This window comes from Triturus cristatus, chromosome 12 (genome assembly GCF_964204655.1).
Source record: "Triturus cristatus chromosome 12, aTriCri1.1, whole genome shotgun sequence".
Lineage (NCBI taxonomy): Eukaryota > Metazoa > Chordata > Amphibia > Caudata > Salamandridae > Triturus > Triturus cristatus.
The window spans coordinates 194847523-194864501 of NC_140595.1; the positions used below are offsets into that span (position 1 = coordinate 194847523).

The 16979-nt window shown below is 43.5% G+C and overlaps 1 protein-coding gene across 1 annotated transcript in view; it reads left to right on the plus strand.

Moving 5' to 3' along the window:
* The window catches only part of HYDIN (HYDIN axonemal central pair apparatus protein), a 2467744-nt gene that overhangs the window by 1363141 nt on the left and 1087624 nt on the right, over positions 1-16979 (plus strand). The window lies entirely within an intron of this gene.

The window sequence follows — 16979 nt, forward strand, 5'->3', positions numbered from 1 at the left end:
TCACCTACGGTGTTGTGTTGGTGGTGTAGTACCCTTTTTTGACTGGGTTGTGTATTTTTGCCAAACCTCTCATTTCAGAGTGGCTTTTTGGTATACAGTGTATACATGATAAAATGTGCTACTGTGTTTCACATAGTTGTTGGACGTACGATCATATTTCTTATATCACAGGTGTGGTCGTATGTGCTTGTTGTTGACATGGATTTATTTTATGAGATATTTTGGTACTGCACTAATAGATGCATTACCATTTTCAATATTATTGTAAAACGCTTTTTGGAACTGGTTTTCAGTTCTAGTTAGGTTTTAGGTATCCAGCGTTAACATGGCTGTGTCATATATGTTATAAAATTTGTTCTTATACATATTTGTTCTTTTTTTTAAAAAAGAGAAGAGGTTTAATCAAAGATGCAGTTGATTCTCTTTTTCTCGCTTGCCTTTGTGTTTCAAGCTTATCTACGGCTCAAAGTGGTGTTCAGTCTGTTGGACCATGGCACCGAAGGCCTTACATGGGCAAACTATATAGGTCTTGTGGTCTGGCAGTAGTTATCAGTGAAATTCAGGGAATTGCCGGGCCAATCCGAGTATCTGGTGACACATTTATGTTTGTATATATATATATATTTATGTTCGAGTTCAAATAACTTTATTCGATTCTATCGAATCATAAAAGTTTGTATACATACATTAAATAGTAAAAGAGAATATTCATAAAAAAACTATATGCAGAGATTAGACATACAGTACACATATTGTCTCTCCTAAGTCATATTACCCCAGCACAGATTCTAACAGATTTAAAAGCCTCCTATCGTTCTACAACACATTTTATACAAGATATTAAAAAGAACCCCTAAAATCACTTAAAACTTGAATTCATTTTAAGATTCATAGTGTTTCCTAATTGAAAAAGCAATTCTAATGAAGTTGAGCACAGCGCTGCAAATAGCAGCAGTAGATCGTGACCACAAGTAATTAAAACCCTCCTGATAAGAACAGGGACGGATTTCTTTTAGAACAGGCTTGTTAAAACGTGCCCCAGGGTATTTATAAAGTGTGCAAAACAGCATAAAGTGCATTGTGCTCTAATGGGCTAAATTATTGCAAGGACAGGGAGTTAGTCTCTCACACCAACCTGCCTGTTTGGGGAAAGCCACAAGAAAGTGCAATGTGCAAAGACGAAATCTAGTCATAAGGAAACACGATTGAACATGCATAGTGAAAGACAAATAAAATTGCTGTTGACTTAGAAACGCACGATCTAGTATTCCACAATCCTGATTAGACATGCCTAATTCAATGCGATATGCATTTTTTATAACCAGTTTCATGTTTGATTGGATACTATCGGGATTATCGTGGTATTTTTCTAAGCCTATTTTATAAAAAATATCTTTGACATAACGAAGCCAGAAGAGTGACATTGCGTTATCAAGATTCATACAATTTCTAAGGATACTCCTTGAAAATAATAAGTCCTCTGAAGTACAGATTTTCCCCCATAAAATCAATGGGGCAATATTTATCCTGTCTTTTGCATAATCCAGGCCCACTTCACAGTGACAGAAAAGTGTTGAAGAACTGCTAGGAATCAGCAATACTCTTTTAAAAAATGTGTTCTCTAGAATCTGAATCTGGAAACTTTTATGGTAACCCCATACTCCTGCCCCAAAGCTACTGACAGACTTTTTGATTTGTATAAAGGTATCATTTCTGCTACCGGCTTATGTCCAAGCTTGCAAGCAAAGGGAAACAGCCCCTCTATTATTCTGCTTTTGTGTTGAACCCTAGCCACAATTAGATGGTCCCAATTTAATTTATTATTAAAAACATTCCAGAGATAGGTAAAATTTGGCACCTTCTCAATGATTTTTCCCTTCACTATAAATGTACTTGTTTTAGTGTGATTGGGACTACATACCATAATAAATGATTTGCCAAAATGTACCTTTAGGTCCAATGCAGTCATAAATTCAGAAAGGCATTCAAACATTTTTTAAGGCTATTGGCCGTTAAGGTCATCACAACGGTATGGTCAGCATATGACAGCAATGGAACCCGTTTACCTTCTATACTTATTAAGTCCAATTGCTGTTCTAACAGGAATGATTCCAATCCATTTGTATATATTAGGAATAAAAAAAGGGCCAAAATGCATCCCTGGCATACCCCCTCAGTAGAGCGATGGGCCTAATCTTCTCTCCTCCAGGACCAAAACGTATAGCTACAGTGGTAGACGCATGTAGCCTGCGCAACAGGGTAATGAAGGGTTCTTCAAAAACCCATATTTTCCATCAGTGTCCACAACTTCCCCCGGCTCATGGTATCGAAAGTGCTAGACAAGTTCATGAAAGGCAGGTGGATCGACCCCCCCCTGGCCCTCATGTACTTGCCCATGATCATGGACAAGTTGAGGCACTGTTCATTTGTTCCCATCCCCCTCCTGAAGCCATATTGAGTATTCAGTATGAGTCCAGAGGCATTGGCCCATGACTCCAGATGTGCAAGGATTACCCTCCCCATAACCTTGCACGTGGCTTCATTTAAAGAAATCGGCCTATAGCATGTGGGGTCGTTTCTGTTACCTTTAAAGATCGGTACCACTACTGCTTTTTCCATGATGATGAAATACGACCCACTATTACTGCTTTAAAAACATTAAGCATCAGGGTAGCCCAAAGTTGAGGATTGCTTTTAAATAAATCCAAGGGTACCCCATCCGGCCCTGGAGCTTTTGAGGAAATACCCTTTGCTAGAGCGTCCTCAAACTCGCTTAAAGACAGGGATGAGCTAAGTTGGTATGCGGTTTGTGAGTTAATGACTATCTCATCTCTTTGCTCTTGTGATGAGACACCCTTTGGGTTGAATATACTCAGAAAATGAGACTCCCAGGCTTCCCCCGTTATAGTCGAGCCCATACTCCTTGTGTCATTAGAAACAAGCATTGGCATAGCCAATAGGTCTCGCCTTTAGGACATTATAAGTATTTAGCCATGCAACAGTTGATGTTGCACCAAGGATCTTGTGCTACATAATTAAATACTTATAAGGTCCCAAAGGCGAGACCTGTTGGCTATGCCAATGCTTGTTATTTTTGGGTGATTGATGTATGTTTCTTTTTTCTTCACTTTTGTTTGGTATTCTCAGGAAGAGTGTATGACGCACTTCCCTCTTTATGCCTGACGGGCTGGGTAGGCGGTGCCATATTGGGAGAAGCTATTTGCCTTTGCTAGGAAAAGGGATTCTGTAGAATGGGATGGGAAGACAGAGAAGGAGGTAATGCAACGCAGCGATTTGTGCTGCGTTACATGACTCAAGATTTATGATGCCACCCAGGGCCACGCAAGGTGGCTTTGCGTGGCTTCATAAATCTAATTTTTCATTTGCGTCGCTCCTGCACCAAGTTGCATGGTGCACGAGTGACACAAAGGGGCTCATAAATATGCCCCTTAACCTCCCCGTGCCTCCAAAAGTGAATGGTCGAGTTTGCTCTATATCAAAGTACAAAAAAAAATTAGCAACAAGAATAAGGAAGACTCAGTGTAGACCACCTACTATTGAAACCACTACTTACCAGCCCGTTGGTGGCCAGACGTGCAAAAAGCTGCGAACCAGGAGCAGCAATGGTGCAAAGCTTCCCGGCCTCCTCAAGCTGTCTTAAAATCGGATAACTTTGCCCTGCTCTTGTGCTACATGACTGATTTCCTCCGCTGCATTTTTATGATACTTTTAACAGGCACAAAAGGCAGCACTGTTGGTGGAAAGCAGCAGAATAGTGAGAGATCGACGAGAGAGCGCTCTGCCATGCCCAGCACAGAATGAACTGTTCACTCATGCAATGGTTTCATGCATCTTTTAAAGGCAAAAGTGTGCACTGTGGTAAAACTGGGCCATGGACTCATTTGAAAAATGCTGGCCAATTGCTGCACTGAGCCAAACCCCAACTCCTGCGTAATATAGCACTTAGCAAAGGTTAAAGGGGAAACAATACCTTGGGGAGAGAGGGGAGGAAAACTATGAGTAGCATGAAGGGCGCCCAATTTAATTTCAGCTGGGGCTCTATAAGAGCAAAGGCCAGCACTGGCTGCATCAGGTCACAACTGGCGCGCTTCACCTCACGCAGCGCTTGAGCTTGACATTAATTAACATATTTCCTCTCCGATTCGACGACCGTCATGTTCCATCCAGATTCTCTTTCATTCGATGGCCCAATGTGCTACAGTAAGGACGTTTTACTCGTTGCTATAGAAATGTGAGGTACGAAGACCATTTTTGGGGGCCAGGAGGAGGAAAGAGTCTGTCTGACTGAAGATGCTGCTCTGAGTATATGCGGAGCTCTGCAGCCCTTGCCCTGCCTGTGCTTGTCGGTTTCTACTCCTCCTGCCCCCTCTCGCCACCTTCTGGCCCCGGCCCTGCCTGCTGCGGATGGTCTTCAGTCCATTCAAAGATTCACATGCTATGTCGCTCTCCAACAAATAAAGAACGGTCTGAACTTCGTGAGAAATCAGTGTGTAGCTTCCCATATAAAGCAGCAAGTAAAGAGAACTCACTCGGTCATGGGAGTAATTGAGAAGTTTGTCAAACCTCAGTCATTTAAATTGTTTCAACTTTCTCTATTTAATTTCGTAAACGCTCAGCAGCAAAAAATGACGGTGGCGAACAAGAAAAACACGATTCATCAAATAATTTGGACGGGGAATAATGTACAACTCCCCACGCTGGTATGGTGGCGTGAGAACGGTCGGCAAATTTCTCCAGTCAGAAAATCAAGGAGTCAGAGGGGCCAAGTGGTGCGGGGACTGTATCACTTGACCAGCAAGGGAAACAAGCATTGGTCGCGGGGAATGTAAAGATGGGGCTGCAGTGGGAGAGAGAGGCGGAGGCGCGCGCGCGCCGGCAAACACGCGATTGGTGCGCGCGCACGGCGCCCAAAGTGAAAGTAATTGCACGTTCACGCGAGCGTGAACGCAAGCATTAGGCCAGCAAATGCCGGTGGGAAGCACTTTTAAATCTCACTTACAAAAGTCGAGCAACAGCGCATGCGCTGCTGTAGGCTCGACCTAAAAAGGGGACGATTTATGACTTCCCACAAACTCTTGGAGTCCTTCAGAGCACTAGCTCTTTCAAGATCTTCCCAGGCAGTCTTCTCAGTTCGTCCTTCCTACGCTTAATCATGCGTTTGTAGGTCTGTCTAACAGTCTTAATCAGAACCCTATCACGGGGGACTGCATGCAGAGCTTTCTTTAGATCTTTTTGCGCCGTGGAACACTCCGTATTAAACCATCCTATTTCCGGTGAATCCCGTCTCCTCACTGATTTAGTCTGATTTTTAGCCACATCTACACAGATTGAGTCAAAACATTGTATTATAGCATCTGGATGGGAGACATAAGCTAAGCATGTCATGACTTGACTTAGATTTGCTTTGATAATGTTCTCCTCAAACTTGGAGGGATTTAATTTGCTCCACTTTAACCTAACCCCATGATTGCGATTATGCTTTAATAGGAGATCATCACCCCTACCCTAATTTCAGCATTTCTCAATTTGTGAGGAATCATGACTGTTGTTTCTTGTTGTGTCAGTTCGTTATGATACCATTTGACAGGCAGCATTTTCTTATGACAAGTCACCTACGGTGTTGTGTTGGTGGTGTAGTACCCTTTTTTGACTGGGTTGTGTATTTTTGCCAAACCTCTCATTTCAGAGTGGCTTTTTGGTATACAGTGTATACATGATAAAATGTGCTACTGTGTTTCACATAGTTGTTGGACGTACGATCATATTTCTTATATCACAGGTGTGGTCGTATGTGCTTGTTGTTGACATGGATTTATTTTATGAGATATTTTGGTACTGCACTAATAGATGCATTACCATTTTCAATATTATTGTAAAACGCTTTTTGGAACTGGTTTTCAGTTCTAGTTAGGTTTTAGGTATCCAGCGTTAACATGGCTGTGTCATATATGTTATAAAATTTGTTCTTATACATATTTGTTCTTTTTTTTTAAAAAGAGAAGAGGTTTAATCAAAGATGCAGTTGATTCTCTTTTTCTCGCTTGCCTTTGTGTTTCAAGCTTATCTACGGCTCAAAGTGGTGTTCAGTCTGTTGAACCATGGCACCGAAGGCCTTACATGGGCAAACTATATAGGTCTTGTGGTCTGGCAGTAGTTATCAGTGAAATTCAGTGAATTGCCGGGCCAATCCGAGTATCTGGTGACACATTTATGTTTGTATATATATATATATATTTATGTTCGAGTTCAAATAACTTTATTCGATTCTATCGAATCATAAAAGTTTGTATACATACATTAAATAGTAAAAGAGAATATTCATAAAAAAACTATATGCAGAGATTAGACATACAGTACACATATTGTCTCTCCTAAGTCATATTACCCCAGCACAGATTCTAACGGCTGTAAAAGCCTCCTATCGTTCTACAACACATTTTATACAAGATATTAAAAAGAACCCCTAAAATCACTTAAAACTTGAATTCATTTTAAGATTCATAGTGTTTCCTAATTGAAAAAGCAATTCTAATGAAGTTGAGCACAGCGCTGCAAATAGCAGCAGTAGATCGTGACCACAAGTAATTAAAACCCTCCTGATAAGAACAGGGACGGATTTCTTTTAGAACAGGCTTGTTAAAACGTGCCCCAGGGTATTTATAAAGTGTGCAAAACAGCATAAAGTGCATTGTGCTCTAATGGGCTAAATTATTGCAAGGACAGGGAGTTAGTCTCTCACACCAACCTGCCTGTTTGGGGAAAGCCACAAGAAAGTGCAATGTGCAAAGACGAAATCTAGTCATAAGGAAACACGATTGAACATGCATAGTGAAAGACAAATAAAATTGCTGTTGACTTAGAAACGCACGATCTGGTATTCCACAATCCTGATTAGACATACCTAATTCAATGCGATATGCATTTTTTATAACCAGTTTCATGTTTGATTGGATACTATCGGGATTATCGTGGTATTTTTCTAAGCCTATTTTATAAAAAATATCTTTGACATAACGAAGCCAGAAGAGTGACATTGCGTTATCAAGATTCATACAATTTCTAAGGATACTCCTTGAAAATAATAAGTCCTCTGAAGTACAGATTTTCCCCCATAAAATCAATGGGGCAATATTTATCCTGTCTTTTGCATAATCCAGGCCCACTTCACAGTGACAGAAAAGTGTTGAAGAACTGCTAGGAATCATCAATACTCTTTTAAAAAATGTGTTCTCTAGAATCTGAATCTGGAAACATTTATGGTAACCCCATACTCCTGCCCGAAAGCTACTGACAGACTTTTTGATTTGTATAAAGTTATCATTTCTGCTACCGGCTTATGTCCAAGCTTACAAGCAAAGGGAAACAGCCCCTCTATTATTCTGCTTTTGTGTTGAACCCTAGCCACAATTAGATGGTCCCAATTTAATTTATTATTAAAAACATTCCCGAGATAGGTAAAATTTGGCACCTTCTCAATGATTTTTCCCTTCACTATAAATGTTCTTGTTTTAGTGTGATTGGGACTACATACCATAATAAATGATTTGCCAAAATGTACCTTTAGGTCCAATGCAGTCATAAATTCAGAAAGGCATTCAAACATTTTTTAAGGCTATTGGCCGTTAAGGTCATCAAAATGGTATGGTCAGCATATGACAGCAATGGAACCCGTTTACCTTCTATACTTATTAAGTCCAATTGCTGTTCTAACAGGAATGATTCCAATCCATTTGTATATATTAGGAATAAAAAATGGGCCAAAATGCATCCCTGGCATACCCCCTCAGTAGAGCGATGGGCCTAATCTTCTCTCCTCCAGGACCAAAACGTATAGCTACAGTGGTAGACGCATGTAGCCTGCGCAACAGGGTAATGAAGGGTTCTTCAAAACCCATATTTTCCATCAGTGTCCACAACTTCCCCCGGCTCATGGTATCGAAAGTGCTAGACAAGTTCATGAAAGCCAGGTGGATCGACCCCCCCCTGGCCCTCATGTACTTGCCCATGATCATGGACAAGTTGAGGCACTGTTCATTTATTCCCATCCCCCTCCTGAAGCCATATTGAGTATTCAGTATGAGTCCAGAGGCATTGGCCCATGACTCCAGATGTGCAAGGATTACCCTCCCCATAACCTTGCACGTGGCTTCATTTAAAGAAATCGGCCTATAGCATGTGGGGTCATTTCTGTTACCTTTAAAGATCGGTACCACTACTGCTTTTTCCATGATGATGAAATACGACCCACTATTACTGCTTTAAAAACATTAAGCATCAGGGTAGCCCAAAGTTGAGGATTGCTTTTAAATAAATCCAAGGGTACCCCATCCGCCCTGGCGCTTTTGAGGAAATACCCTTTGCTAGAGCGTCCTCAAACTCGCTTAAAGACAGGGATGAGCTAAGTTGGTATGCGGTTTGTGAGTTAATGACTATCTCATCTCTTTGCTCTTGTGATGAGACACCCTTTGGGTTGAATATACTCAGAAAATGAGACTCCCAGGCTTCCCCCGTTATAGTCGAGCCCATACTCCTTGTGTCATTAGAAAAAAGGGACGATTTATGACTTCCCACAAACTCTTGGAGTCCTTCAGAGCACTAGCTCTTTCAAGATCTTCCCAGGCAGTCTTCTCAGTTCGTCCTTCCTACGCTTAATCATGCTTTTGTAGGTCTGTCTAACAGTCTTAATCAGAACCCTATCACGGGGGACTGCATGCAGAGCTTTCTTCAGATCTTTTTGCGCCGTGGAACACTCCGTATTAAACCATCCTATTTCCGGTGAATCCCGTCTCCTCACTGATTTAGTCTGATTTTTAGCCACATCTACACAGATTGAGTCAAAACATTGTATTATAGCATCTGGATGGGAGACATAAGCTAAGCATGTCATGACTTGACTTAGATTTGCTTTGATAATGTTCTCCTCAAACTTGGAGGGATTTAATTTGCTCCACTTTAACCTAACCCCATGATTGCGATTATGCTTTAATAGGACATCATCACCCCTACCCTTCTGTACAGTAACTGTCATGGAAGCAGTAAGGTGATTATGGTCGCTAGCAGGGTTTGGTTTGACCACAAAACTATCTACAAGACATGCATACTTACTAGATATCGACATAAATCAAATGTGCTGGCTCGACCACCACCCTGATAGGTTGGAAACTGTTCATATATACATCTCTGTGGCAAGATGTTACACAATTGGCACATTTGATGAATATGAATCCAAACTAGATTATGTATACCTAGGAGATGGTGGTGTTCATCTTTCCTTTGGTGAAATGGGTTCTGAAAGTCCTTCTTTGGAATTTTTTCTGGACTATTCTTTCTCTGATTATCCTTATTGTTGTGAACAATGCAGATTACATGGCTTTTGTGGTGCGTTTGGCCTTTTTGGAAATTGTGTTTTCTTACTCCTTATAGGGATAATGTCTGTTAACGGACAGGTGGTTCTTTAGGGATTCTCCCCCCCCCCCTCCCTTTTTCCTCAAGGGCTGATTCTGTTGGACCTGTAAGGTTGTGTTTTATTTATATGTTCTGTGACAGTGGTCATGGACTCTATAAGAGCCAAGCTCTTGTTCTGCTATCCCTAGTGCATATGGTCAGTTGTTAGTTATGACTGGTAGGTCTCTCTGAGAACTTTTGTAGGATTAGTTCTAGACTCTCCTCCAGTGGTATATAGCTATGGTATTTAATTCAGAAGTTAAGGAATCTGCGTCTAGGTGTCTCTAACAGATGTAAAAGTTACTTACCTTCGGTAATGAGATATCTGGTAGAGACACAGTCTAGCCGCAGATTAATTAACTCCCTGCCCATCTTCTCCACTCTGCTAATGACCAATGAGGTAAAGGCTATACCCTTTTTTCAGTACTGGTTTTATATGCCAGTATCACTATCTCAACTTATGTTAGTTTCCTTCCCTTACATGGGGGTTATTCACCAGGGCTCAAGGTTTCATGTAGCCCTATGTTTTGTTGATTTTATTGGGGTTTTCTTTAAAATCCTTGTCTGATTAACATACAATTTGATGTTTCTCCAGTATTGTGTCCTTTATAGAGTCACATGCTTGAATTTTCCCTGTCGTCATTGTGGGAGTCCCACGGCAACAGTAAAATAGCAGTATTAAAACTTTAACATTCAAAGGCCAATAAGAATTCCCTGGCCTTTAGCAACCTATTACCATTGTTATAAAACATCCAAACTCTAGCCAATCAGAGTGTAGACCATAGAATCCCCTTCCCCAGCAGGGCCATCATATTTCAGATTTCTTACGACACGTCGTGTGTTAGAAAGTCTCCCTGAGTACTGCTAAGTCAATGTTTCTACTGTTGCCCTTTTGAACTCCAGCTAGCTGTTCATTCACTTCACTTCATATTTCTTCTGAGGCACAGGCCAGGAGTGTGAGTACCTATTTTTTATTCATAATGTCAGAGTCTAAAAAAGGGTTGTTTAGGCCCTGTAAGACTTGGGAAAAGTCCAGACTTTATTCTGAGGATCCACATAAGGAGTGTGTTTACTGACTGTATCCAGACCACAAGCCCAGAGAATGAAAGTACTATCCTACTTTCTCCTCAAAAACTCTCAAGGATTGTGAGGGTAGGCTGCTTCTCTGGCTTCAAAGGAAAAAAGCAGCAAAAGACCCTGAGGCTCAGGAGAAGCCCCATACCTCCTCCAGGAAGAGAAAAGTAGAAGGGTCTTCCTGATTGCTGAAGGACCCTATAAAATCCAGATCTCAGAGTAAGGAGAGGATTGAGGAGAAAAGAGTCAAGAAAGACCAGCCCGGTCCCTTTTCTTCTCACGAGAGGTTGGGTTCTGCTCCTCCGTCAAGGCCTCTTACTCCTTCCAGAGATTCTTCAGCTGAGAGAAAACGCTCGTCGATGGCCCTGTCAATGAAGAATTCTCCATCTACGGCCTCCGTCTCCACTGCAGTGGGTGCTCCGTCGACGGTTTGGTCAGCGACGCCTACTACGATTACGGTGAAGACGACTACGACGGCCGCGTCGCGGACGCAGTGGTGGTGTCACCGTCATCTGTTGCGGTTAGACCTTCTCCGTCGACGAGAGTTTCTCCATCAACGGTTCAGCAGGTGCGTTCACCGTCAACAACTCTTCAAACGCCGCAGTCGGTTGAGCCGTCGACGATGGAAAAAGGCAGTCTACTTTTGAAACCGATGCCTTCCCTTCTGCGAGACTTTTCAAACATTTCTCCTCCACCACCTACTCATCTTCTGGATTTTCAGGAGTCTGAAGATGATGGGCCTTTTGGTCCTGCTTACAGTCCTTCATAACTCAGCGTTAAGTGCCAGTACTCCGAGGAAGAAGAAATAATGGATGATCCGTCTACGTTTTTGGAGGGGGACTACTCTTTCTCGGATAGGGGGCGTCCCAGTTCTCAACATTTGGATGCATTTCAGGAGCACAATCCTTATGAGGAACAGGAAGAACAAGCTCAAGAACCCTCCATAAATATCCCTGTGTCATTGGTAACTGATCTTTGGTTGATGCTGAATGACTATTATAAGATATTTCCTGAAGCGAATTCTGCTCCACAGCCGCCTCCTGTTCAGGATGCCCCCATTCCTGTATCGCTGGCTGTACCCCCATTGCAGAAGAGCAAGACCAGTCCGCCCCTGTGTAATTTCCTGCGCAAGGTCAGGATGATGACGACCAGCAGCTGGAGGAGGGGGAATTGCAGTTGGACCAGGATGTTCATGATGAGTGGGACGACTTTGTGGTCCCTACTCCACCTTCTCCTACTCCCCCTCCAGCCAACTCTCCGCCTGCAGATATCGGCCGGTTTCATGATCTTCTGGAACGCGTTTCTTGGCACTTTGACCTTCCTATGCCTTTGAAGGAGACAGAGTGTTTTTTATACGATGTTAAAGAAACAATGCAGCGCTCCTCTCACTGCATTCCCATTGTAGACTTCTTATGGCAAGAAGGCCTGAAATTGATGAAGACGGCAGCTTCCATTCCTGCAGTGGTACCGAAGTTGGACAAAAAGAACAGGGCGCCCGAGGACTCGCCCGTGTGCCTGATTGGACACCCCGACCTGATTCAGTCATTATGCAGGCGGCGCAAAGGAGGTCGAAGAACCCTTCCTCTCGGTGTGCAGCTCTACCTGACAAGGATGGTTGCCGATTGGACATCATCTGCAAAAGGTTCTCTGCTTTGGCGGCCACTGCCATCAGACCCTCCATTGCCATGGCTATCCTCGGAAGGTATGCACGCCAGATGTGGTCCGACATCTCAGCCTTGATGGAGTTCCTTCCAGAGGATAAGAAGAAAGAGGCAAAGGAGGTGCTGTCGGAAGGAGAGAGACCCTCTTCCGAAAAGATTGATGTGGCTCTGGACATTTCTTCAATGGCCTTCAGACAAATGGCGGGAGCAGCAGTATTGAGACAGCAAGGGTGGCTAAAAGCTACAACGTTCCGTCCGGAAGTTCAAGCCAAGGTTTACGACATGCCGTTCGACGGCAAAGTACTCTTTGGGAAACATGTGGATGAAGAGCTGCAGTCAATCAAATTGGATACTGAGACGGCTAAGTCTTTAACTAGTCTGCAGCAGAAAAAGTTTGCTTCCTTCCGGGGCAGCGGTCAATATCTCTCTCGTCCCTAGCTTCCACACCCTTTCCAGCCGTATAATCAACAGGGCTTTCATACCCAGTAATCTTCGCAGCCCTTTTGGCAAATCTCAACACCTGCCTACTCTAGAGCAGCAGCACGTCGACACCCGCCATCAGGAGGAGGGGCTTACTACTCTAATAAGAGACAATGAGGATTCGCCGGCCCCTGCAACCATAGTCCCACTTCAATTCGACCCCTCTTTGTAAGGACTGGCAAACGTTGCGCCTGCCTGGCCTTCAATTCCCAGAACGCCCAGGGAGTGAAGGCGGAGCCATGCCTATAAAGGAGAGTAATGCGTACGTCGGATCGTGCATAATTCCGGATTTCGGTCCTGACTGTTTCACCGATTCCTGTCCCGTATTTGGATGTTCAGAGGGGAAACGGAGCTTTCGGTGCTGTGGATTCCTGTTGGTGTTCGAGGATTCCCTCGGAAAATTACCCTGCACTCCTCAGCCTTTTGCCCCACATCACGGCAGATGAGAGAGGCAGAAGTCTATCCCCACGTTCCCCTCTTCTGCCATTGCCTTCTGGTTTTCACTGGGCGCTCCTGATCCCGGTAACTAACACATATGGAAAGCGTTTTTTTTCACGCTCTGCCGAGGAGTTCTAAGGAAAGAGCCGCCTTGTTTGACTTTTCCTTTGACTTTACGTTAACATGCTCGGACATGAGCAGTTAACTATCCTAAGCTATCGGCTTCCATTTCCTTTGCTAGGGAGCATAATCTAGCGAGAGAGTAGGTATAATTGAACTAGCTGGGACCCATTTCTTGGTGGATGCTATTGATTGCTACGAGACTGTTTATGCACTTTTTTTTCTTCCAAGGAGAACTTTCTGTTTATTGTTTCTTGCATCCTTTGAACCCACAGGATAGCGGGTGTGCAACGGAAAGGATTTCATTTGCCTGTGGACTATTGTCGGCCGCACCTGGCCCCTATATTGTTTTCTCCTAGCGTTCCAGCAGTGACCTAACGAACCCTCGGAGAGGAGACAATTAGGCAAGGCTGAGAACTTACTGGACCTTTGTTTTGATTCATAGGAAAGGAATGCAGTGACTTTCAAGCATGTTTAGTTCAGGGGCTATAGTTGAAGCCAACTACCTGTTCCGTATAGGTGTGTAGGTGTATCATTGGAGGAGGTTTGGGGGTAATGGTGCGTCTGGTGATCTAACAGTGGCTTGCTTATTAAGTCTTTCTTAGCTTCGGTATGAGGAAATACCGTGTGGGCTGAAGGAAGACAGAGTCTGCTCATGTGAATTCCCCCCCCAAGGTACTTGGTCATACTAATGAGACTATATGAGAGTAGTGTTGCATGCTCTTGTGTAATTCATATTGTGTTTGTATTTCAGATTCTACTCCCTGCTGTCCCCTTCCTTTCCTTCCCTCACTTGATCGATCCAATACTCCGTGCAATTATTGCAAGAGTTTGGGGAGGTCAAGGGGTGGACCCCTTAGGGCTTCACGCGAATCCTGAGTAGTACCCGTCTTCGGACAGGATCGTCACACTCTTGCTCCAAATTCTTCAGTCAATGGAAGCTTATATCTTCTGACAAATGAGTGTTAGACGTATTTCGCCACGGTCACACCCTGAAATTTGTTCAACAGCCCCCGAATTTGCCCCCGCGAAGAACTTCCCATCGTCATCTCCAAATCCTCAAGAGGGAGATCCAATTGCTCTTAGCCAAGCAGGAAATCGAAGAGGTGCCACCCGATCCGCACAGTCTGAGGTTCTATTGTCACTCCAGGAAGAGAAAAGTAGAAGGGTCTTCCTGATTGCTGAAGGACCCTATAAAATCCAGATCTCAGAGTAAGGAGAGGATTGAGGAGAAAAGAGTCAAGAAAGACCAGCCCAGTCCCTTTTCTTCTCACGAGAGGTTGGGTTCTGCTCCTCCGTCAAGGCCTCTTACTCCTTCCAGAGATTCTTCAGCTGAGAGAAAACGCTCGTCGATGGCCCTGTCAATGAAGAATTCTCCATCTACGGCCTCCGTCTCCACTGCAGTGGGCGCTCCGTCGACGGTTTGGTCAGCGACGCCTACTACGATTACGGTGAAGACGTCTACGGCGGCCGCGTCGCGGACGCAGTGGTGGTGTCTACTCAGTTACTCATTGCCTTCTCTGCCCCTAGGAAGGGTCAAACTTTGACGTGGGTGTCTCTCGCTCGCTGTGTATCATCGGCTATTCTTTTTTTGTCATAAGATGGCTGGCCGCCCTCTGGTTTCCAAGGTTGCAGCGCACTCAACACGCAAGGGGGCAGCCTCCTTTCCTCTATTCGCAGGAGTGTCTTTTCCTGATATCTGCAGGGCGGCAATATGGACACACGTCCATACCTTCACAAAACATTACTGCCTGGATGCCTGGCAGAAGGCGTATGTAGCAGTTGATCAAACTGCTCTGCGACATCTATTCGCATAAGGTATGATCTCCTAAGTGTCTTTTCTACAAAATAAATGAACAGTTGTTATGATAAGTAATTAATATGTTTTCAGATTTTTTTTTATTTTATGTTCTGGCATATGTATGCATTGTTATGAGTTCAAGTTATATGCTCTTTATGATTATCATTTGTGTTTTGGTTTCTGGGTCGCATGGTGGGATGGTTCACCTTACCAGCCGCCTCTGACCCTTTGGTACTGCTTGCTTCTGATTTAAGCATATGAATCTATAAAAGATACAATACTGGAGGAAAACAGGTTACTTACCTGTACACTATGGTTCTCCAGTATTGATATTTTGTATAAATTCACATGCGACCCTCCATCCTCCCCTTTTCAGGTTCACCTTCCATACCTCTTTTATTACCTTGTGGTACTCGTGCTCGAAATCTAAGGTATGGTGGCCCTGCAGGGGAAGAGGATTCCATGGTCTACTCTCTGATTGGCTAGAGTTTGGATGTTTTGTAACAATGGTAGTAGGTTGCTAAAAGCTAGTGAATTCTTGTGGGCATTTGAATGTTAAGGATTTAATACTGCTATCTTACTGCTACAGTGGGACCCCCACTATGAGGACGGGGAAGATTCAAACATGTAAATCTATAAAAGAAATCAATACTGGAGAACCACAGTTTACAGGTAAGTAACTTTTTTTTCCTTCTTTTTTAATGTTTCAAAGATTTTTCATCTTTTTTGGCACACTGTTTCAACAACTAGTTTCTATGGTTCTACGTTCTGGGGCCGAAGTTTCACAGAAGAAACTCATGTCTGAGCGCCGGAGGGAACTTATATGGCTCCACTGAAGTCGTGACCGGAGTCAACGTTATCGCGGAACGGTATGACGCCATCCCCCGGCACGCAGAGGTACCGCTGGAAAATGTCCGGCTCCAGACTGGCGCCTGGGGAGAATTCAAAAGTTAATGAATCTGCGGCTAGACTGTGTCTCTACCAGATGTCATGTTAGCGAAGGTAAGCAAATTTTACTTTACTATTTACTTAATTTGAAGACATACTTTCCTTTACCACAGTGTATGTTTGTGTACAGCAATTGCTGTACATGAATTTCAAAAACCTTTCATAATGTCATTAAATTACTTATTGTATTGAAAAATGCTTATAACTTATCATTGCTTGTCAAATTCTGAGAAATCAATAAAATATATTGAAAAAATTGAGGCAAAGCCATGGCTGCATTAAGAGGGCAGCAGACTAACAGCTATTTCCTTCATCAGCATAGACTCATTTGGGATAGTGAGCTCTCTTCATCCCCTCTGCTCAATCGATACAGTGAGAGAAGGACAGTTGTGCCCAGTGTAGCTTGGGCTGCACTCTTTCATTGTATAGGGAGTGAGTAGCAATGCAGCTGTGCCTGGCTAACTGCCCCCACCTCAGGGTTTCCTTTTGCTCAAGAATAAGGCTGGCTGGAGTGGTTTTTATGAATACTTTGTTGCATCTTGCTACTACCGGAGAGTAGAGAGAGCTGATTCCCAGCCCAATGTCACCAAGACAGGGGTGTGGTGCAGAATGTGCCAAACTCCCCAGGACAACCACCTGTTCCATCTGGCACTCCTCTATCCACCAGTCACCGTAGCACAGCTGGGGCAGATCATAAGATGAGGAGTACCTGATGATTAACATGATGTTTTTTTTTATCTGACCCAAGAGTTTGGGGCACCATGCACTAATTTGTTTGCGCACTATAAGAAAAGTGCTTATTTGGCAATTCCTAAGCATGGTAGCCTTCCCCTACTACCAGTGCTCACCTTCTATTCACAGCTTTACCTTCAGTGGTAGGCTGACTGGCTAGTGAAAAGTAAGTTACTTTGGGCTGTAGAACCCAGGAGGCACACGGACAGTGATGGCAGGGATGTCCATGAGTAGTACTGGTCTCTCCTAAGTTTTGAAAT